Raw genomic sequence first — 22,314 nt, forward strand, 5'->3', positions numbered from 1 at the left:
AACTTGCTCATTCCACCCACCGCGTTGGTGCTGAGTTTACAACGCTCATCATGCCGACTGAGCAATAAAGTCGCGGCTGCCCTGCGGTTCGAGGGCGGGAGGGCTCCGCTCGAAGGCACAGCAACCCCGCGGATTCCCACTGTTTCTCTTTTCGGTCTTTCCCTTCCCCTTTCTGGCGATCCACCCTCAGACCAGCCGCAAGGCACACACAGGATATGCGCTTCCTCCACTCATTTTCTCGCAGCTTCCTTTCCTGTTCCCTTTCCGCCTCTGCCCAAGGCTGGGCCGCCGTCGGATCCGCGGAGGAGGAGGCGGCGGTCGAGGAGGGCGAGGGGGGCTCGACTGTCCCCGCGGGGAGCGCGTCGGCCGGCTGCGGGAGGACCAGCCGGGGTGTTTGCGCGCGGGGACGGTGTCCGGACATCCCCAAGCGCGGGCGCAGGCCCGCCAGCCGGTGAAAAGAGAATTGGAGAGAGTGAGTCAAGTCCAAAAGCCACGAAAAGCAGCAGGACCCCAGCAACACGGTCCGGGCCGGGAGGAGGCGCACCTGCCATCACAGCGGGTGATGTGAGCTCCTTTATTTATTCCGTAGTTCGGCACACGGCCACCCTGCCACGCGGTCCTGGGTCCTGTCGTCGCACAGCCGCGCGGCTCTGCACCGCTGCGGGCTCCAGCCCCATCCATCGCGCAAGACCCCAGACGCTTCCAGAAAGGAATCGCAGAGAATTCCTGCGCGGGAGAAACGGCCGCCCAAGGCTCCTCCTTGGAGCGGAGGGGGTCCCCCTCGTCCCACCTCCAGATCCGCGGCGCGCCCTGCAGGTCTGCCCCCCAGTCTAAAGGCCGTGAGCCTGAACTTAAAAGCGGAGTCTTCTGTGCTCGAGGTGTCCATGGACTACCTTGTTTCGAGAAGAAATGCGGACCCAAAGACTGCAGTGGGACGTGTTTGTCTAAAGTGACTTTTGCACGTAGAAGTATGGGCGTGCTTTTCCGAATTAGGTAAAAATGGGAGAAAAGATAAAATTCTGCCTCGAAGGGAAAACGGGTGGAGGACCCAGTGGGAATTGTGCGAGAAAGCACGTGTAGGGGAGCAGGTGGAGAACAAGGAGCGGTGGTTTCGACTTCCGCCAGGGACCCCGTGGGAGTGGGCTCTGGAAGCAAACTAGAAAGGTGGGAAGGAAATGGGCCAGGGGAAGGGTGAAGGGTGATGAAGCTGTCTTTTAAATACGGGGCTCACGAAAACCCAAGGTCGCGAAACACCTCAGCCGACATTTGAACTTTCCTTGTGTGATACTGAATTTTAACTGAGATTTCGGGTTTATAATGAATCAGTGGTCATAACTCCTGCCAAGCTCAAAGGTGAATTAGAAGAAAAAACTTTCTTTCGAAGTGTTTGGAATAATATTGATCTTTGATAAGTAACCAAGGATAGGAAGGCTAGCGTAGCAGTTGGCCGGTTAGCTCAGTTGGTTAGAGCGTGGTGCTAATAACGCCAAGGTCGCGGGTTCGATCCCCGTACGGGCCATGTGACGTTCTTTTAGGCCCGCTTCGAAAAAAATGCTGTGTCTAAAATTCCGGAAAAGATTCAGGAAGTAGAATAATGCATGAACGTTAATCTTGACAGGGTGTAGAGAGATCAGCCGTGGTTTTGTGCCTCCAAAGTCTTGTCCTGGGAGATTCAGGGGAGAAGGAAACTGAAATGCGGTTCAATGTGGTAAACAGGAACGGTGGGCTTTCCCATCTTCTTACATTTCCCACGATGTCCGGAGATTCCTCAACCGTGACTAGCTCCTCAGGTGAGTTTTTCTAGTTATGCACCTGCTTACTTGCAGGGAAGGCTGTCCTTGGCCTGAGCGGGGCCAGCAAAGCCTTTCAGGGCAACTGGGGCCCCAGATTCACCCCATTTTTCACTCCTATTTCCTCTTTTTTTTTTTTTTTTTTTCACCTTTGACTGCAGCGTTGCTGGACTTAAAGAGTTGTTTCATACAGATCGCCCAAACTTTCACTGCTCTCTGCCTGGCCAGCTACTTGTTAGACCCAAAACCATTCTCCAGGAGGCATCTTGTCCCTGATGCCTCTCCCACTTTTCTGAGGTTGCCTTGTGTTCCTTCCAAAATTCCCAGAGATCTAGAAAAACATCTGTTTCGTGGCATTTACCGAGTTGCAAATGTCTGTGGCTCAGCCATCTTCCCCATGAGATTGTAAGAGCCTTGGCAGCAGGGTGCTTATCACCTGGTGCTAAGTACTTTAAAAAGTCTGCATTAATGATAGAAGAACAAAAGAAATGTGCACAGGCCTGAAGGAAAGAGCGTGCCTGGTTCTTCAAATGGACATTATAGGCCTGTGGGATCATGATGTCTGAACACGGTGCACCGAGGTCCACTGAGGAGTAGACTACAGTACATGGCGATTGGTCCCATTTCTCTGAATGTATCCCTGAGACTCATTCGGAATGGTTTGACGTGTCCCCAGGATCAAGGTGGTGGTACCAGGATCAGAACAGGGCATCTCCTCTAGATCCAAAGTCAGGGAAAGTCTAGAAGTTTGAATTAGGCTGAGGCTGGGAGATAAGAGAGAGGAATCTGTGTCAGAACTCAAGAGGACACGCAAGATCCCTTTTGGTTCCACCTCTTGCAGCCTCCCTGACATTGACAGGTAAATAACTCTTTCTAAACTATCAGTTTCAATCTTCCGTACTTTGACCACTCTTGATTTCTTAGTTTTGATATCTTGCTTTACTCTCAACTCTTTGGCCCTTCTGTCTGTCAGTTAGGCAGTTACTGAGGCTCTCAAGGGAGGTGGGGAATGTCAGGGGCCCATCCTGGCAGCGTTCTGGAGAAGCTGGATCCCACCAGGCAGGCCCAAGATGGCAGCGCCACGACGGGAAACCCTGTCAAGGCTGGGTTAGTTAGGAAGATAAAGTGCAAAACTCTGGATAAATATTCCACCCTATAGTGGAGAGCTGTCAACAAGATAGAAACCTAACCCCCAGCGCACCCAGTTTTCTCCCTCTCTCCCTCTCCCCCTCCTTCTTTCTCCCGTTCTCTGCCCCCCCCATATCACTAGTGTGTACTTTTCACTTTAATAAACTTTCATGCTTGTGTTGTTTATCTGAAGTGCTGTGTGTCTGTCCTTGAATTCCTTCTTCTGACAGGACCAAGAACCTTCGGCAACTCCTTCAGGTCTGGCAACTCCTTCAAGTCTGGCTGGGTCAAGGCCCCAAGGCCCGGGGTCCTGGCAACATATCGATCTTGTGATTTTGCTTTATAAAGTCAAGTAGATCCACTGGTGAAAGGTGTTCAGTTCTTCAATATGTCTGTTGATTTGTTCTTTACTGGATCCATCAAATGATGAGAAGTACTGAGTCTGCAATTATAATTGTGGACTTTTCTATTTTTCTTTTCAGCTTTATTAGCTTTTGTTTATGAGTTTTGAAGCTCTGTGGCCAGGGGCATAGAGTGTGGGGGTGGGTAAGGGGAGAGGCCCATGGTAGGGCCTGGTCCCAGAACCCAGAGATTGGACGCCTGAGCCAAAGTCAGACCCTTGACTCTGTCAAGGCACCCAGGTGCCCCACCTCACCACCCTTTATCCTTCTGCACTAACCTCTTTATGTTATGTGTGTCATACATGTAGCTATGATGAGAAAACCATTAGACGATGTTGTAATTTCACTTTCAATCATCAGCCATACTTTAAAGAACTCAAGAGAGAGTAACAGTGGTTCCTTTTACCCAGATAATTCCTATCTCTGCTCTTGTTTATTCATTCTTAGTATCTAAGTTCCCTTCTGGCATCATTTTTGCTGTCTCAAAGTTCGACTCTTTTCTAGCACTACTACTAGCAATAGATTCTCTGTTTTACGTTTAAATGAGGATGTATTTCTTTCCCCTTTACGTCTGAAGGATAGTTTGGCTCTACTTAGCCTTCTGGGCTTAATGTGTCTTTTCTTTCAGCATTTAATGAATGAGATGTCATTTCTTTATGACCCTATGGTTGTTTTGAAACTTTCAAGGATTTTTTCCCCTATTGTTTCCAGGAGTATAACTGTGATATGTGTGGGTGTGGATTTGTTCAGGGATATCCTGCTTGAGGTTTGCTGAATTTCTTGTATCTGATTTATGTCTTTTGCCAAATTTGGGAATTTTTCAGCCATTAAGAATTCAATTATTTTTCTTTTTTCAAGAAGCTCTTTCTCCTCTTCTGGGTCTCCAAAGATGTAAATAGAATTTGTTATTTTCCTACTTGTCCCTGAGGCTCTGTCCATCTTTTAAAAAACTCTTTTCTCTCTCTCGTTTAGATCGGGTTGTTACTATTCTATTTTCATCTTCACTGAACTTTACTCAGTCATCTCTTGCTACTGGCACACTCTAGTGCTTCTGTTCATAATTTTGGCTAATACATTTTATAGTTCTGAAATTTCAATTTGGATTTACATCTTTGGATGATTTGCTAAGATTTTCTAACAATTCACTTCAAAGAATTCTCGCCCTGAATTCTTGGAGCATTTACTCATCACACCTTTGAAGTGTTTGCCAGATGATTCCAGTACCTGTGCCATCCCAGAATTGGTACCTGTCGATTCCCTCCTCCCAGTGATTTAGAACTTTCTTGGTTCTTCATGTACTGAATAGCTTCAGACTATAGGCCATTTATATGTTGTAAGACTTCGTGTCTCACTCAAATTTTATGGCGAATGCTGCCCATTTTGTTTTTGTAGGCACTTTGCCTTGTGTTCACGTTCCCAGTACAAAGCAGCCTTCTAAATGTTGTGGTTTCAAAGTCCTTTCCATTTTCAAAGCCCTTACGATTCGATTTGGAGATTTCCAGAGTGTGCACAGCCCCGCGGCCAGTGTCGAGTCGGGCAGTGGGCTCCTGCTGCAGTTCTCGAAGTCTGTAATGTGTTGCTTAGGGTCAGAGGCACTTGCTCAAGCTCAAGAGTGCCTTCAAGAGCTCATAAATAACTTTACGTGTTTGCTTTCCATGTGTCTTCCCCAGTATTGTCTGGTCACCCTGGGGGCTCGCCGTCTCAGTCTGCTGACAAGAAGGTTGGCTGCTTCCTTCCCGGCTCTGCCCCGCATTTCTCAGGACTGAGCCACATAGAAGGCCAAGCTGCAGGGGACATGGAGAAAGAGAGCAACTGGCTACATCCCTCAGGACCACAGCTCCTCTGAAGAAACAGAAAGTAAATGATAAATTGATAGATCTGCTTACCCAGTGCAGGTAGGGAGTGCAAAGGCCTGTCTTTGAACTTGCCTGGAGGTCATATGGGAAACAAGCATCCAAATGACTGTGTTCAAGATGTCTAATATTTTCTCAATTCGTTCAATAAGCTGGAAGATGCAGGGTTGTGAGCCGGAGATTGGGGTGGAAATGGTAAAATCTGGAGAATGTGGGCATCAATCCCACTACCTCTCAAATGCTAAGTGAACACTCTACCACCTGAGCTAATTCCCTTGTCCTCTGGTTTCTTCTCCAGGTTTTCACCTTCCCCTGTCTCCATTTCATTGTTCACTATTCTGAGCAGCCTGAAATATGGGAACTGTCAAAGCCATTAATATGAAAAGAGGGTGTATCTTCTCCAGCATGACCGGGACCAGAAAGCAATGGATACTATTTCTCTGCCAGAGTAAGGAGAAGAAAGCAGCCAGAGGAAAACTCTAGCATCCCCCAAATCGCATGGTTTAGACTGCAGGACCAGAAGAGGACATGGGGGAGGGAGGGCTCCCTCAGAATGTTCCAGCTCAGGTGTCACAGCTAGCTCAGGATGGTTATCTGCTTTTTTAAAGAAAAAAACAAAAACACAACCACCAAAGGTCGATCGTGACTCATTCCTTTCAGCTGGAGCTGCCCAGAATAGAAAGAGGAGGTGATTTCACCCCAAGACAAAAGAAGCTACCTGTTTCCACCTGGGGACCTCCCACGTGTTAGGTAAGCATGATAACCACTACACTATGGAAACTCGCCTCCTGAAAAAATCCGAGATCAGTGTTCAGTTCTTGCTAAGGCATGTCATGGAGCAGTACCCTATGCACAGCATGGGAGAGAGCTGAAAAAAAATTACAAACAAAACAAAACCCCCAAGCAAAACACACCCTTAAAACCAAACAGGCAGAGACCTACAAGAAATAAGAGGAGAAATCATATCAGAATGAAAAATAAAAAATGGACTTGGAGGGGTGCGGATGAGGAGTGAACATAGGGTGTATGTAGGATTTCTTGTGTTAAGAAATATACCTATTCAGTTGCAGCGGGGCGTGTGTGTAATAGACACGGAGAGTTTGTTAAGGAGAGGTGTATTGTGGAGGCTTAAAAACCTTTTATAAATTCCCAACAGGTGGCTTACACAATCGAAGTAACATTTTAGGAAAGGTTTTTAATTTGGAATGCCAAAGAGGCTGGAAATGAGGAAACTAGAGTTGAAGAGAAAGGAAAGAAGTTATAGAGCCTTGGAAGGGCAGGGGTTTATCCTGTTAACTCGTGAGAATATCAGTAGCAGGAGTCTTTCTGTATGGTCTGTTTGCTGCGTGGCATAGAATACATTCTCCACGAACACCACGGAATGGATGAAGGGATAGATGATTGAGAAGACAGAGAAAGATTCTGGAGAGGTATGTGGGAGAGGATTTACAGTATTTGTCAAGACACTGGGTGTAGAGATCTGAGGGAGAAGGAGTCAAAGGCACTTAGAAGTCTTGAGCCAGGAGGGCAGATACAGAAGATATCTTGAATTCATGTCTGATAAATGGAAGAATAAATCCACTCATTTAAAAGTATCTGTTACATGAATGAATGAGTAAGTCCTGGCAGATAGGTTAGGAATCTCCTTAAAGAAGAACTACCCAAAGATCTTACTTCTATTCTCTTTTCATGGCTTTTCTCTAAGAATTTCCCTAGTTCCACAACCTTTTTCCCCCCTGACAGTCTGAGTCTGTGTGATCCCCTCTGGACCCATGCTTCTCAGAGACCTCAGACCAACAAATTCTCTCTGCAATCCTGTCTCTCTCGGTGACCCTCACCAGACTTCTTTGCATCCCCAGGCTGAGTGAGCCCATAAATCTCAATTACAAAGTCACGGAGAGGCATTCCTCTCATCAGGGTCCCTCTGTCCAGAAAACAGGAGTAGGACATCTACCTTTACTGCTAGCCAAAAATTGTGAATCTTGAGTTGGAAATGCCCAGCATGGCCATGTGGATGACAGTCACTCTCTATACAGCGCTTGTCAGCTCTTTTCTTTTTCTGTAGCTCAGTGACAGAGAGAATTGGTCAAAGACTAAGCCTGAGCTGCCTTGTGTGTGAAATAAGAATCAGAAATGTATAAATTGCTATTTTAAAAAAAAGTTCCAATATTTCTTGGAGTTGAATTCAGGAGAGAAGATTTGGGGACCACAGGTGCCTATGAAGAAGGAATGAAGGGTCCTAATGGAGAAAACAGGTGTCCTTCCCACCAGCTCTGAGTGCAAAGAAGGCATCCTGACATTTGACCCAATTCCCATGCTTTCACCCTCCTCTTGACTTGTGGTCATTCTAAGCACATGCCCTAACTAGTTGTATGGGTCTAACTAACCTGGTACCATTGGGTTACTTCATTGCCATCAAAGAGGACCCGACTAAGATCATCTCAAACATGACTTCAGCACAAGTGAAAAACTAGGAATCCTATCAGGGATTGTGGGGGCAAAGGGCGACCTACAGTATGTCACCATGGGAATGATCCAGCACTGAAACAATTTCACTATCTTGAATGACAGAGGCAAACGAAAGGTTACAAGTAGGTAGGGGACCCAATTGAATGATAGGGCTCTCCCAGAAGTTGTGTATGTCACTATAAGACAGGGTTGTGATTGTTACCTGATTTAGAAATATGGAGGAGAATGTGGGAAAGCATCTCTGGGCTTCTCACCTACACCACCATCCCCTCCCAATGTGGCCCAGGTCACTGGAGAGGGCTTAATCCGCCTCCTAACTTCCAGAGAAAGAGAAGACTGGCATAGGGAGACACTAGGATCCTGGGACAAGGATAAGATGGGGGGAAGGAGGAGGAGGAGGAAGAATTTTCAAGAGAACATTAAAACTGGCTTTTACTCAGCACTTAATTTTAAAGAAATTTAAAAATGGTCAGGAAAGAACAACAACAAAAAAGTTGATGTTCTGGGGGTCAGAAATCCCTTCACACTCTAATCATCTGTCAGAAATAGTGAGATTTTGTATCAGGAATGAAGGGGAAAGGCTTTTTCTCCACCACGAAAGAAAACCTTAACATTACTTTTCTTCCTTTCTTGCCTGAGCTCAAGAGAGAAAAATGCAGGTGCATATGCTTTTCAAACTGTGGAATGAAATCAAGAAGGAAGGAGAAAGTATCTTCATGGTGAGGGCTCTCCTCTTCCCAGGAAGTAGAAGGAGCCACCTCCACGCTCCTGACCCCTCAGCTGGCTGATGATCATTCCAGAGCAAACATTATCACTATTTCATTATGCATTTTTCCTATTTGCTTTTTGTCCATTTCCCTTACACCTCCCAACTAGGATGGAGTTCCAGGAGGGAGGCAGTTTTTGCCTTGTTTTCACTCTGTGATTACTGCACCCAAAACCCTCCATTAATAAGATAAGTAATAAAGAAATATGTGTTGAATGATTAAGAGAATAAATGATTTTACACTTCTTTCACCCCTTAACTGGTTGGGTGACCTTCAGAGCAGGAAGTGGGAAGAGAAATTTCCCTTGCTTCTTCCATAAGACAGAGAGGAAGACTGCAAATACAGCATAGCTTGTAGTTTCTGATGCAATCTAAATTACTTCGCCTTCATTTTCCTGAAACTACTGGGAAGCCCAAAGAACTACAAAACTGATTTAACCATCCTCTGCAAATACTGCGTCAGTCTTCAAAAATCCTTATCAGGCAATATTCGATAACTTTATTTTCTGTTCCTGTTTTTTAACCATAATAACCTTAGCCCGGCAGCTTGTGAAGAAAAATAATCCAGCCTGCCCTCTCTGAGGCTCGAACTCAGGACCTTCAGATTATGAGACTGACGCGCTGCCTACTGCGCTAAGAGGGCGGCATGGCATAGCTTCTCCCATTTAAAGTGAAATATCAAGTACTATTTTCCCAACACCGCTGCTTTATTAGTTTCCATCATTAAGGAATACAATCAATGCTACTTGAAAATTACTCCATAAAAGCCAATGGTGCACCCAAAGGATTTCACACCCATGACCAGTGAAATCCAAGCCTTTCTGGGATTCACGCAAGGATAGGTCCGTCGGGGCTGCGGGACTGGGGGCAGGTATGCCTGTCTTTTGCTGCTCTGGTGTTCTAACGATGTGGTTTTTCTGCCCTCAGAGATCTCAGGTGATTTTTACACCTTCCGCGGTCTCCTTTGTTGAAAGTAAACACAGGAGGCGCTTAGTTAATATTAGTTCACTGATTGGTTGACTGAATGAATGAATAAGCGAATAAATAACCCTCACACTTGCCTACAGTCCAAACTTCTCTTAGTCTGTTTTATCTCCACTTACATCAAGGTGACTAGAGACATTCTCCCTACAAAACAAAGAAGCTGAAGTTAATAGAAATCTCCTGTTTGCTTTGCTTTGTCAGGAACCATTAGTTATACTGAGAGATTCATGGAGATTATCTCATAGGGTCCAATTGGATTTTGGCAACAAAACTATCAAAATCTGCACTTCCCAGATATAATGGAGGTTCAGATATGTTAAGTATTGCTCCTAAGTGGCAAAACCTGACTCCAGAAGCAGATATTTAGGTTCCAATATGTAAGCTCTTTCTCTGCTCCAACTCAAGACCTCTCTGTTTTCCGCAGTGGTTCATTCACTGATACACAAATATCTAACTTTCTGCTTCATGTATGCTGGTCTTTTGGGCTTAGACTTTCAAGTCAATACCAATTCATTGCCTCCTTCAAATCCCACCAGTGACTTAATAATTACTGAACATTGTTCTTGTGCGATTCTTGTGAATCTAGGACCTCTTTTCCATTCCTTTAGTGCACGTTCGCTGGAGAGCTGTTCTTTGCCAGGCACTGTGCTAGGCTCAGGGGATTCAGAAGGAATCTGATGAGTTCCAGACCTCAAGAGATGGAAGGGTGAGTACGGACAAGAAAGGATCCATTCCCAGGTTCACCGCTTTGTCTTCCTGGCATCTACAGATAAATAACTCATTCTAAAATATCAATTTTAATAACATCACTCTCTTTTGCACACTGCCATTCTTGATTTTTTAGTTTCAATATGATGTTGCTTTTCTCATAGTTGTTGGCCATTTTTTCTTACCTACATCGTAATTTTGTTCTATAAGGTCAATCCGTGGATGGTGGTGTTTAGTTCTTCAATCTATTTGATTTGTTTTCTACTAAATTTATCAATTGATAGAAGGTTTTTTTTTTTTTTAGGATTTTATTTATTTATTTGAGAGACAGAGCATGAAGTGGGGGAGAGGCAGAGAGAGAGGGAGAAGCCGATCCCCCATTGAGCAGGGAGCCAGAAGTGGGGTTGGATCCCAGGACCCTGGGATCATGACCTGAGCCGAAGGCAGACACTGACTGAGCCACCCAGGTGCCCCAATAGAGAGACTGTTAACATCTGCAACTATAATTGTGGATTTTCTTACTTTATCTTTTTTTTTTTTATGTTTATCAACTTTGTTTCAGTTTTAGAGATCTATGGCCAGATGTGTGGGCATTTAATACAGTTTTATCTATTTGGTAACATACACCAAATAATTGTATAACATCTCTCTTTCAATGCAGAAAATTTCTTTGCTTTGAAATATACTTTGTCTGATACATGTTTGTATCAGACTTTTTTTTCACTTTGTGGTTTAATTTCCCCCATTCTTTTACTTATACTCTATCTAAGCCATTTTGTTTGAGGTGAGATTCCTATAGTCAGCACATATTTGGGCCATGTTTTATTTTTAATATGGTCTTACTATGTCCAGTATGTAGCTGATGTATTTATACTAGTTACATGTTTGTATATAAATCTATTATTTTTACTTTGTTTATGGTCTGTTCCCTCTGTTTTTCATTCTTCTATTTCTGTCTTCCTACTTCCTTTTGGCTTTTTAAAAACATATTTACTATTCTCTATATATATTTTTTACTATATCTCTTTGTATAGCCATTTAGCAATTAGTCTAGGTTACTAATAGTGACTGGTAGGTGTATTACCATATACAAACTTAACATTTTACAGTCTATTTTAGAATGAGTGTTATACCATTCAAGTCAAATATAGAAACTTTATCACCACTTATCACCTTTATTCTAACCCCTTTGTGTTGTGTATATAGTATATTTATGATGTGTTATAATTTTTGCTGTCAGTCATTAAGAGCTTACTTAAAAAATGGTAAAAAACTTGAAAGAACTCCAGAGAATAGTCGATTGTATCTACCCAGATATTTCCTATTCAGCTATTGTTCTCTCGTTTCTGATGTTCTTAATTTCCTTTCAATTCTCTTCAGTCTAAAATCTTTTTTAAAAAGCTGTTCTGCTACCAATGAATTTTCTCAGTGTGCTTTCAAGTTAGAATGTATTTATTTCACCTTTATGTCTGAAGGATATTTTTGCTACCGATAAAATTTCAGAATGAGTTATTTTTCTTTCAGCGTTTAAAAAATATTCTTCCATTCCTTTCTAGCTCTGGTGGTTTCTGATAAATCCACAAACATGCAGCATCTTTTCATTTTCCTCTGGCAGCTTTCAATTTCTTTTCCTTTTTTAAATTTTTAGCGATTTGTGATGTGCCCAGACGCGATTTTTCTTTGGATTTATCCTTCTTGAGCTTTACTGAACTTCTTGAATCTGATTTATGTGTTTTGCACTTTCTCGGACTGGGTTGAATTTAGGGCCAAGTTGCAGGGCAACACAGGGAGAAAAACAGCAAGAGGGTATGCCTCCTGCTTTCGGGATCGTGTCTCTGCGGAAGAAACAGGTCTTACAAACCGGCCGTCTGCATGCCTACGTTTGGTAGGGCGGTCCCTAGCCCCGGCTGGACCATGCCCAGCCGTCAAACTTCAAAGAAACGGCCAAAACACTACTGTGTTGAAAATGCCCGCCACTTGCTCATTTTTTTGAGGGCGCTAGAAGGTTTGGTTTCCTCCCGAAGTGCCTCGGGCGGACAAAAGCTGGAGAATGTGGGCATCGATCCCACCACCTCTCGCATGCTAAGCGAGCGCTCTACCACCTGAGCTAATTCCCCTACAACATTTCCTGTCTTTTCCAATTTTCCTTCCAGGAGTCGATGCGCGAGTCTCTGCTTCGTTACGCACTGTTTCTTTTCTTTTCTTTCTTTTTTTTTTTTTCACTGTTTCTGGTGCCAAGAACACAGGGCAAGTCAAGGCCATTAACGCAGAACAGGATTGAGCGCAGAGCGCATCTTCTTCAGACGACCCCGGGCTGCGGCGGCACGGGTTTCTCTGTGGGAGGAAAAGGGGAGAAAGTCACCAATACAAAGAAACTGCCCCTTGCGTGTTTCCCTGGAGAGTAGCGCGCGTTTTCCCGCAGGGCGGCCGTGGGGTTGCCCGGCGCTCCCGGGATGGGGACGCCGGCTCCGCGCAGTTACGGCATCCGGGAGCAGGCGGTGGAGACCATGCTGGGTTGGGAGCAGGCGGTGGAGACCGTGGTGGGTTGTGGCGGCAAAAGAAACCAAGTGTTTCCGCCCGGTTTCGAACCGGGGACCTCTCGCGTGTTAGGCGAGCGTGATAACCACTACACTACGGAAACCGCTTGCCTAGAGCACTGTTTCGTACTTCTGAGATCCGCGTTCGCCACGGGAAAAGTGGGCCGAGCCGCAGTCAAAGTAGGACCCACGAAGGGCTCCCGAAGAAGCGCGCCAGGAAGCACGGGGGCATCCGAGCGCAGGAACCAAGGCTGAACCGTGAGGGACGGAGACGAGGAGGGAACCCGGGGGAAGCAAGCCCGCGCGGTAGTAGGAATTGTTCGGGATGGGGGTGAGGGGAGCGATGCCTGTTGAATTATTTGAATTAAAAACGAACGGCCTCGGAGCCTGCGGGCTGCTGGAGCGGGGCCGCGGAGCGCGCTGCACTAGGCGGGGAGTGGCCGCGGCGCGCCAGCGCACTCTGTGCCCACTTCCGCGCCCTCGGGTCCCCCGGCCGGCGGCGGGGTCTCCACCACCCGAAGGCAACCGCGGGGCCGCGGGGCCTTTCCCCGGAACCGCAACCTTGGATCTTTCTGGTTGTTTTTTTTTTTTTTTTTCTCCTTCGTGAGCGCACCCGGGACGGGGTAGGCAGTGACTTCGCTCCCACAGAAAGTGATGGGCTGTAGGAGGTGGAGGAAGGCGGGGAGTAGCCTAGGGGACGCTGCAGGTGTAGGACTGGGATCCCGGGGAGAGAGAAGGCGCTCCCAGCCGCGCCGGGAGGGGCATTTTTGTCTTGGGCGCTGAGCGCCCTCAGTTCCAGGGGATCAGCGCGGACACCCGTTCCCGGTTCCCCGAACCGAGGGGAGCCGGTTTCAGTAATGGCAGGAAGGGCTCTCGGCTCCTGGAGATTGAGATTTGTGAGAAGGTTGAGCCTGGGAAATAAGAAAGGGAAAAGCGTGACACCTGGAAACGTGAGATCCAGGTGGAAATGCGTGGACCTGCGGCACGGAGAGATTACGTGACATCCGAGAGCGAGGGAACCGAAGTCTCTGGCACCTACCAGGGTTCTGAGAAAACCCCCCGCAGGCAGTTACAGGTGGTCGTCACCCTCCGCCGCCGCCTGGGCCCATTGCTGTGGTAAGCCCACTTTTTAATGACAAACAGAACGAATTCTTCCGGGTGGCGTACTACATGATAAAACAGAGCCCATGAGGACCCTTTCCAAGGCCATACCTGTTTCGCAAGACAGATTTTTCGCTAGGGACCCACTGAGCTGCAGATTGACCCAATCACACTGTAAATGCCCAACAGGAAATACTGTCAGGTAATGCCTTCCCCAACGGACAGATCTAGTGAGAGTCTGAGCCTCAGCCTTAGAGACACAGAGAGCCCAACACGAGGCTCTAGCAAGGGCTTCTGGGAACAGAGGGGATCTTTAGAGACCCAAGACTGCTTTACGACTATGATGTCCAGCTTGGAGGACTGAGTGTGGAGAGCCATCCAGCAGATGCAAGGAGTCATGTAGACGAATATGCCTGAAGATTGAGGAAGTGAGTATGATTGGCTAGGTAGGGTATGGGTGCGCTCGTGGCTGACACATGAACAGCACCAGGAGCCAAGAGAGAAATGCATGATCACTGCTTGAGAACAATAGAGCCCTGCGCGGTTACGTAAGGGTCCACGAGGAGACCGCGTGCACAGGACAGTGATTGGATAGTCGGGCTGGACCGCCTACATGTATATATTGCCAGAACTTGCTTGTAGAAAGAGAGAACAAAGAAACCCTAATAAAGAAGTTTGCTCCTCATCACGTTTGCGGGTCGTTCTTGCTGGCGAGAGCGACAACTGAGGAAAAGAAAAATCTCCTATTTGGTTGTGTTGAGGAGCTGTCTTCCTGCTGTGCACGGAGGCCCCTGCCCTAGTGGCGGGCCTTTCATGTCTTCCCTCTGCTCTTGCTCCAGACTGGACACAGCCCACTCTTTTTCATCACTGAGGCCATTACTTCAATGTTACTGCCGTAGAGAGTTGTTCCTGGACCTCTCGAGAGGAATCAGTGTCCTCCCTATCTCTCTCTCTTCATCATCTTTATAAAATTCTGTCTTTGGAAGGATATTAAACTGTTTTATTTTCCGTATTTCCTCTACGGGATAAGCTTCTGGACAGGTTGCCAGTCTCCATCCTCTCAGGGTCTAGAGTTAGGATGCTCTTCTCAGCTACTGCCTGTTCAGACCTTAGTGACACGGAGGGGACAAGCTTTCCTCTGGGTTGTGTTCTTCCAGAGGGTAAATGCAAGAAGAAGCATTTCTTAAACTGAGGCAACATGGCAGCTGTGAGGCCCTCTGGTTTTCTGGAACGGACAAGGTAAATGGGCACAGCTGGAAAGAAGAAAGATTACTTCACCCGTGATGTTTTTGAATACTTGTTTCTGCTTCGCAATCATACGGGACACCCTTTGGAGCTCTTACTGATTCAGTGAGAAGGCAATTGCCATGATTCACTCATACAAAGTAGAAGTAATCAGCTTTTCTTAGTGGCCTGCGTGATCAGATAGTGTTAAGGACTCTGGTTATGACTGTAGCACATTGGTGGGAATCTGACTATGGTAGTCTGGAATCTTCTGCTTTTACTCCCTCTGCCCTGAAACCAAAGCTGAGGCTTTGGCTGGAAGCTAGGTTTTGTTGCATGCAGAAGAAATATATAGAGAAAATTTCTGTGCTCCTTTCTGGGCACTGGCTGTCAAATCAGACAAGAAAGGGAACAAAAACCTGAGTTTTCTCAATTTATTGCTCTCTTTTTCTTTACATCTCCACTCAAGGCAGTGCTCACAACCTTTTTCTTTTCTTTTCTTAAAGATTTATTTATTTGAGAGAGAGAGCATGAGTAGGAGGGGCAGAGGGAGAGGGAGAGAAAATCTCAAGCAGGTTCCATGTTGAGCTGGAAGCTGGATACAGACATGGGGCTCCATCTCGAGACCATAAGATCAAAACCACGAGATCACAACCTGAGCCTAAACCAAGAGTCAGTCACTTAACCAACTGCCCCTCCCGGGCACCCCCATAATTACATTTTAAGGATGAGAGGTCATTCAGTTGCTATACCAAAGTGAATTTGCAAAGTCTCAGAAAAATGAGAGAACAGGTTTTGAAGGTAAATTAAGAGTGACTTACTTTTTTCAGAGTCTGCATGGGATAAAATTCCAGGAGTGAAGCTGTTGGAGAGGCCAGGCTTCTTCATGAATGGCTTTGGTGCCAGAATAAAGTTTTTGGACAGTCTCTTTAGCTAAGTTTGCTGGTAAATGAATTTAGTCTGGAGTGTAACTGAATTTGCATCTCAGCACCCCTCCAATGGGGCGGAACTAAGAGCTGAGTGCAAAGTGGGGGGAGGAGTGTCAAATCATATCATAGTGGTCTGGGCAGAGAATCTGCACACTCTGTTGGAGTTAGACACCTTCATTCACTCCACAGATGCTACTGCATACTCCTAGACTCTGGGGCGTGGGGGGTCAGCATGCCCCCTGGGATTCAGGGATAGCTGCTTAGGTGACACTGGCCCATGGCCTTTGGGTGAGAAACCCTTTCAAAATCTGACCTCATATTGAATTACATGGAGAGGTACTGAGGAGCCACTGCTCCTAGTGGAGAAATGACATTCCCTAAGGCAGCGTGGCACAAAGGAAGAGGAATTGGGGCTCGGTTTTGAAGTTGGAGGCAACAACTCTGTCCAGCAGAGTTTTGGGTGGAACTTACCTCTTCTGGTCTAAAGATCCCAGTGTGGGGGTTTCAAAGCGAGTTTATTTTCTTGTGTACAAAACATCTATCGACTTATCTGTTTCAAGAACAAAATGAATCCAATCAACAGAGACGTTAAGAAAACATACACTCCCACAGTCCCTTTTACAAATAGCAGGTTTGGGACTGCAGTCCAAAGTTGAGGCACATTAAAGAGAAGGTAATAAAGTCTTCTAGTTTCTAAATGCATTTGAAGGGGGAGGTAGAGTCCCTCTAGAATGTGGATTAGTATTCACCATTCAGGGAAATGCTTGAGAGATCTGATGATAGTGTTAGTTTTCTTAAAGTTTGATTGGTTACAGCACGCTGCTAATACCCATGGACCTTGCTAGTGATCTGGGTACTGGAGATAGCCATGACCATGTTAGGAATTTCTAAAGCAGACTCAAACCTAAATACAATGGGAGGTCTGGTACCAATGAGACTGAAAGTAGAAAGGCAGTGCCTGAGCAAATTCCTCAATACTTTTCTTCTTCAGGGAACATACCAGTGTTATTAATGGTGGTTGTCACTGGCAGGGCGGTGCTGTTGGTGGCGTCTCAGTTTTGACTACAGGAATGTGTCTCCTCTTCCAAACTTTAAAAGGCTAAGTTTGGGCTCCATTATCCTACCAGGTCATAGCAGAGCCAGGATGGAAGGCGCCGCGGACCCCAGACCCTTCTTTCCTATTTCCTGACACTCAAATTCTCTGGACCTCCTCCCACACTCTTCCAGCGTCCGTCTCAAACTAGGATAGGAAAATTCATCCTTTTGCTGGCCAGCATCTGTTCTGGGCCCTTCTGTCACCTGGCCCGCTCGCGGGTGCCTCTGTGGCCCCGGCGGGGACGAGTGCTGGCGGCGGGAGCAGCGTGGAGTGGCTGTTCTGCGAACACCTGCTAGGGAACCCCCGTTGCACTTTGGGCCGCCACCCGCTCCCAGCCGAGCCCAGCCCGGTACCCTGGTCCCTTGGTACTCACGAGGCGAGTCCTGTCGCCTTGTGAAGGGCTCATTGTCTCCCAGCTGCTGCTTCCTCCCGGAGGTTTTTCCTCCTGATCTGTGATTTCCGTGCGTTCTGCTGTCATCCTACAGCAGCTTCTCTGCTCTGTCGGTTATGGGACGGTGGCAGATTGTGTTGGCCTGGGCTTGGACAGCTGAACCCTGGAGGAAATGAAGCGGGATTCTCAAGAGAGCAGTAACAAAGAGGCAAGCGTTCCTGAATGGGAGACTTTCTCGTGCAAAATGCGCTGGTACAGAAGATAGTCAATTTGAGCCAAACTCTTGTTTTACTCCTTTGTGCGTCTTTCCCAACCTCCCCCCTCCTCTTCCCTCAGTCCTCCTCCAGGGTGTGGAGGTATAATGCAACTTTTATGAGGCCCTCCTCATAATGAAACGGCTTCAGAGGGATTATTTGATCTGATCCACGTCGGTTATAAATAACAGAGCATACCACCCCTATCTCCTCCCAAAACAAGGGGAGATGCCGAGCCAGCCAGGAGTCGAACCTGGAATCTTCTGATCCATAGTCAGACGCGTTATCCATTGTGCCACTGGCCCTACAGACAGTGCTGTCTTCTAAAGCATCATTAATTTAGTCTTTAGGAGGCACCGCGGAGGCCCAAGTGCACCCAGCCCCCTTCCCGTTTTTCTGCTTTCCAGCTTCCCAGCTGAGAGAATGTAAAGATCTGTGGTCGGTCTTGAAGACTCATTAGTTCATTATCCTGCCAACCTCAGGTCATAGACCTCATGGAGAAGCACCCGCCAAGCCCTGGATGATGGCGTTTTTACAGCTTAGCTGTTGGAGAACTGATGGAAGCCGGGGATCAGGGACCAGTGTGAACAGACAGAGTAAGGAAACACTCTTGCAGACTTAATGGGACTGATTCTTACCCAGTCTGGGTTTTCTTTCCTGTGTCCCTAGGTGCAGAGCACACCCAGCACCTGGGGCCTGTGGTGTAAACTGCTCTTTCCTCAGCGGTCTTCCTCATTGAACTGTATATGCCTTGAGGGCAGCACCCTCAACGTCTACAGAAACTGATTTTCCACTAAAAGTCTGCATGCATGCGTGAAGAATTGAGACAAGTGCCTCTGAGCTTCAGGAAAAAGGCCTAGCTTGTGGGGTAGGTAGGCATCCCAGGCCTGGGATTCTGTGCTATTCTAACTCGGATGTTTAAATGGAAGAGCAGCGGAGGACTGTCCAGCAGGGGAGTCTGGTTTCCTGAATACAGCTTGGAGGCTCACAGTGGCGGTTTCTGTGCTCAGGGGCTGGGGCTGGGTGTGTCCATTAAGGCTAAAGCTAGTGACGGCCAGAGCCAGAGGCTGAGAGAAGTAGGCTTCCTAGGTGATGAGAAGAATGAGAAAGCTTAGTGAACCAAATGCTCACCAGACTGGCATTTTTCATACCATGAATGTGGCTGGTTTGAGTTTTTCCTAATGCTAGTGATCAGGGGGATTTAGAACATAAAGCTTACGCAAAACTTATTACAAAACTTATCCGAGATCTACCCCTCAAGATCCTTCCCCAGTAATGGGAAACTCAGCAGTAGATCCACAACGATTGAAAGTATGACATTCAATGGCTTAAATAAAGTAGTTTTATTATCGCATATAAGAAGTCCAGAGGGTAGGCAAGCTGTCTGCCTCTTAATTCAGTGGCCCCATGATGTCATCAGGACCACATTTTAAATAATTCTTTGTAGTCTGCCTTTCTCAACCGATGGATCTCACACTCCAGCTGGTTTCCCTGCAGTTCCTCAAACTCTCACAATCTTAAAGTCCAGAAGAAAACAGAAAACAGGCTTCAGAGACAGGCTTCTTTCTGGTATCTTGTTGAGGACCCCTTCTCTATATGTGCCCAGTAGATGTCCCCCACACTGGCTAGATTTGCATCTCACACTCACCTAATCCAATTATTTCCCAGAGTAGGACCACTGTGACTGATTTGGTCAATCATAATTCTTTGTTTGGGGCTGACAGTGAGGTCCATCTCCTCCAAAGCCAAGGAAGTAGAGAGAAGGTTATGTGACTACAAGTATGTTTCTGTTGGAAAGGAGTCCTGGCGGCAGTGGTGCCAGCAATTGGTGTGGCTTGGCCAAGCAGTGTCAGCTGCTCCAGCCCCATATCCGAAATCAAATTACTTTTAAAGCATTTTTGAGAGCCGAGAGCTTACATTAACCTACATTAGACCATAGCTAGATTTCCAGATCCTTCCAGAGCCTCAAAGAAGGAATTTGACCTATATAGTTTGTGTTCAGTACTGTATTCGGTGTGAGTACATGACTTGCATATGACATTAATTGTACATGATTACGTATGGACTCTGACATTGACATTGTATAATGGTGGCTGTTAATAAGACCAAAAATCCCAGATCTTTATAACTGCTCTGTAAAATGATCCCATGGTTTCTAGACGTGAGGTGTCAGAGGCTAATGGGTGCAGCATAGAATGGAGGGCTGGCACTCAACTTGGAACTGAGGCCTCCACCCACTTCTCTAGGGGCAGAGCAGGTGTCTTATGTTATTAGTTCCAGAAATCAGTAATTTATGCCACCTACATTTGTCTATAACATCTATGTTCTCAGTGCACACTTATTTCTGCAGCATCTTCATAGCTGTTGATTTTTTTTATTTCATTACCACAGTCTGCTCATCTCCAGCACAACCACAGTTTAGCATTTCCTGTCTTAATTTTACTTGCTATTCTGATCATTGTTCATGGGAAGAAAGTTGATGTGGAAAGCAAGAGCAGGCGGAGTGAGAGACCCAGGTTAAAATCTTGACTCCGTCTTTTAGTAGCTGTGTGGAATTTGGACAAACTAACTTTTCAGTCACGGCATGACCTTGTCTGCAAGATGAGGACGATCGTTACATTGCAGGTTTGTTGTGAGATCAAACAGCAGGACACAGTAAAGTCCTGGCAGATATTTCAACTGTCAATAAAATGTCATCATCATTGACAGCAATGTCCAATTCCGTCCCTGCCTTCTAAAATTTCATCTTAATGACTCGAAAGGCATTTACTGTATATTCATTTGCCAAGCAAAATGTGGACCCCTAAGGATTCCCAGACAAAGCTTTATCCTCATTTCTCAATGAACTAACATCCAGTCAGAGAGCCCAATCTAAACTCATAATTACAGTGAAACAGGAGAAGTGCTACCCCAGAAATTAAGAAGAAAATGGGTGAGGGGTGTGGAAGTGAAGCAAGGAACTCTGGAGGGGAAGTCGGGGCGGGGGCTCTCCTTGACCAGATCGCAGCAAAGCTTAGTCTTGAAGGAGAAACAAATTTGACCTTGTGAAGAAGGAAATACGGGGCCAGAGGTTCAGGCTGTGCAAGATCAAAAGTTGCAGAAGGTGCCTGACCTACTGGAAGAAAGCAGTTTGCTGTGGTAGAACCAGGTTTGGATGGGCGTGGGGAAAGGAGCAGCAGGGAAAGAGGCTGGAAAGGCGGGGGTGGGGGGGCACCAGGCCCTTCACATATAAGGACAATATTTTTTTCTAGATTTGGTGGTTCATTTCCTATATATTTTAATACTTTTTTGCACATATGGCATGCACGTAATAAAAAATTAAAACATTTTGAGAGATAGGTTGGTGCCAACTTGTAAATAACTTTATCAAGATAAGGAATTTATCCTGAGGGCAAGAAGGCTATATATATATATATATATATATATATATATATATATATATATACACATATATATATAAAAAATATATATAAGTATATATTTATTATATATTTAATATATTATTTTTATAATTATTAATTATAATTATATAATATATAATTTATATATAATATATAAATGTATAATATATAACATAATGTATAATATAATAATATAAATATTTTATAATTATTAATTAAATATATTTAACATATAATATATATAATATATATATTTTTAATTATTTGTCAGAGAGAGAGAACAAGCAGGGGGAGCTGCAGGCAGATGGAGAAGTAGACTCCCCACTGAGCAAGAAGCCCAATGTGGGGCTCAATCCCGGGACCCTGGAATCAGGACCTGAGCCAAAAGCAGGTGCTTAAGCTACTGAGCCACCCAGAGACCCACAAAGTGAGTTTTTAAGGAGAATGTTCTCAGTTCTGTGTCTTGGGAAGATTAAACCAGGCACCACTAGGACAGACTGCCATGGGGGAGAAGCCACATTTGGAGACCGGGTAGTCTGGACAGGTATGACAAGGACTGGTCTGGCCACTGAGTGTGAGGAGGGCTCAGAAAGGGGAACAGAGGTCTGGCTGAGGTGGAAAGGATAGACCTTGGTGATTCATCAAAAGTGATGAGCAAGTGTATTGAGGGCAACGCTTGTATCTGTGGGTCAGGAAATTCCAGTAACCTTCACTGAATACTGGAAAAAAAAAAAAATAGAAAAGTATCCTGAAGGATATGAGCTCCAGGTTCTAATCCCCAAAGTCTCTTGTGTAGCCCTGATTCTACCAGAACTTTCTTTGAGTCTATGAGGTATCCCTGCATCTTTCCAATAAATTCAGCCTTTTGTCATTTTTAAGGTAGTTTGAATAAGGTTTTGTTCCCTGCAACAAAGAGTCTTGAAGAGTAAAACAATAAAAAGATTCCATTCGTGAAATTTCCAGAGGGCTGAGCGTTTTTATCAAAGCTCTGTATTCACAGGTGGAGAATGAGCTGTGGTTACTTTTAGGGAACTACTTCCAGGAGACCAGGAATGTCAGTGGGGGGTTGAGGGGTGGACCTAGGGAATCTTCAAGATGAGAAGGTTTTCCTGTCAAGTCCCCAAGAGCCAAAGCATACTCATCCCTCCCCACACCCAAAGTGTGTCTTCTCTCTTATGAAAACCTAAACTTCTAGAATCCTAACCCATACAAGGATTAGCAACAGGCCAACTCTTTTCAGTCTTAACAGTGATTAAATACGAGTGTGTGTGCCACTGTGAAG

At 45.8% G+C, this 22,314-nt stretch overlaps 5 non-coding genes across 5 annotated transcripts; 1 reads left to right on the top strand and 4 right to left on the bottom strand.

The window, feature by feature from the left end:
* Positions 1-1,445: 1,445 nt before the first annotated feature.
* Positions 1,446-1,519, top strand: TRNAI-AAU. The gene has a single exon. It is a non-coding gene; the product is annotated as a tRNA-Ile (tRNA).
* Positions 1,520-8,977: 7,458 nt separating this feature from the next.
* TRNAM-CAU lies at positions 8,978-9,050 on the bottom strand. The gene has a single exon. It is a non-coding gene; the product is annotated as a tRNA-Met (tRNA).
* A 3,093-nt stretch (positions 9,051-12,143) lies between these two features.
* TRNAA-AGC lies at positions 12,144-12,216 on the bottom strand. The gene has a single exon. It is a non-coding gene; the product is annotated as a tRNA-Ala (tRNA).
* Positions 12,217-12,667: 451 nt separating this feature from the next.
* TRNAV-AAC lies at positions 12,668-12,740 on the bottom strand. The gene has a single exon. It is a non-coding gene; the product is annotated as a tRNA-Val (tRNA).
* Positions 12,741-17,863: 5,123 nt separating this feature from the next.
* Positions 17,864-17,936, bottom strand: TRNAH-AUG. The gene has a single exon. It is a non-coding gene; the product is annotated as a tRNA-His (tRNA).
* Between the last annotated feature and the right edge of the window lie 4,378 nt (positions 17,937-22,314).

This window comes from Mustela erminea, chromosome 4 (genome assembly GCF_009829155.1).
Source record: "Mustela erminea isolate mMusErm1 chromosome 4, mMusErm1.Pri, whole genome shotgun sequence".
Classification (NCBI taxonomy): domain Eukaryota; kingdom Metazoa; phylum Chordata; class Mammalia; order Carnivora; family Mustelidae; genus Mustela; species Mustela erminea.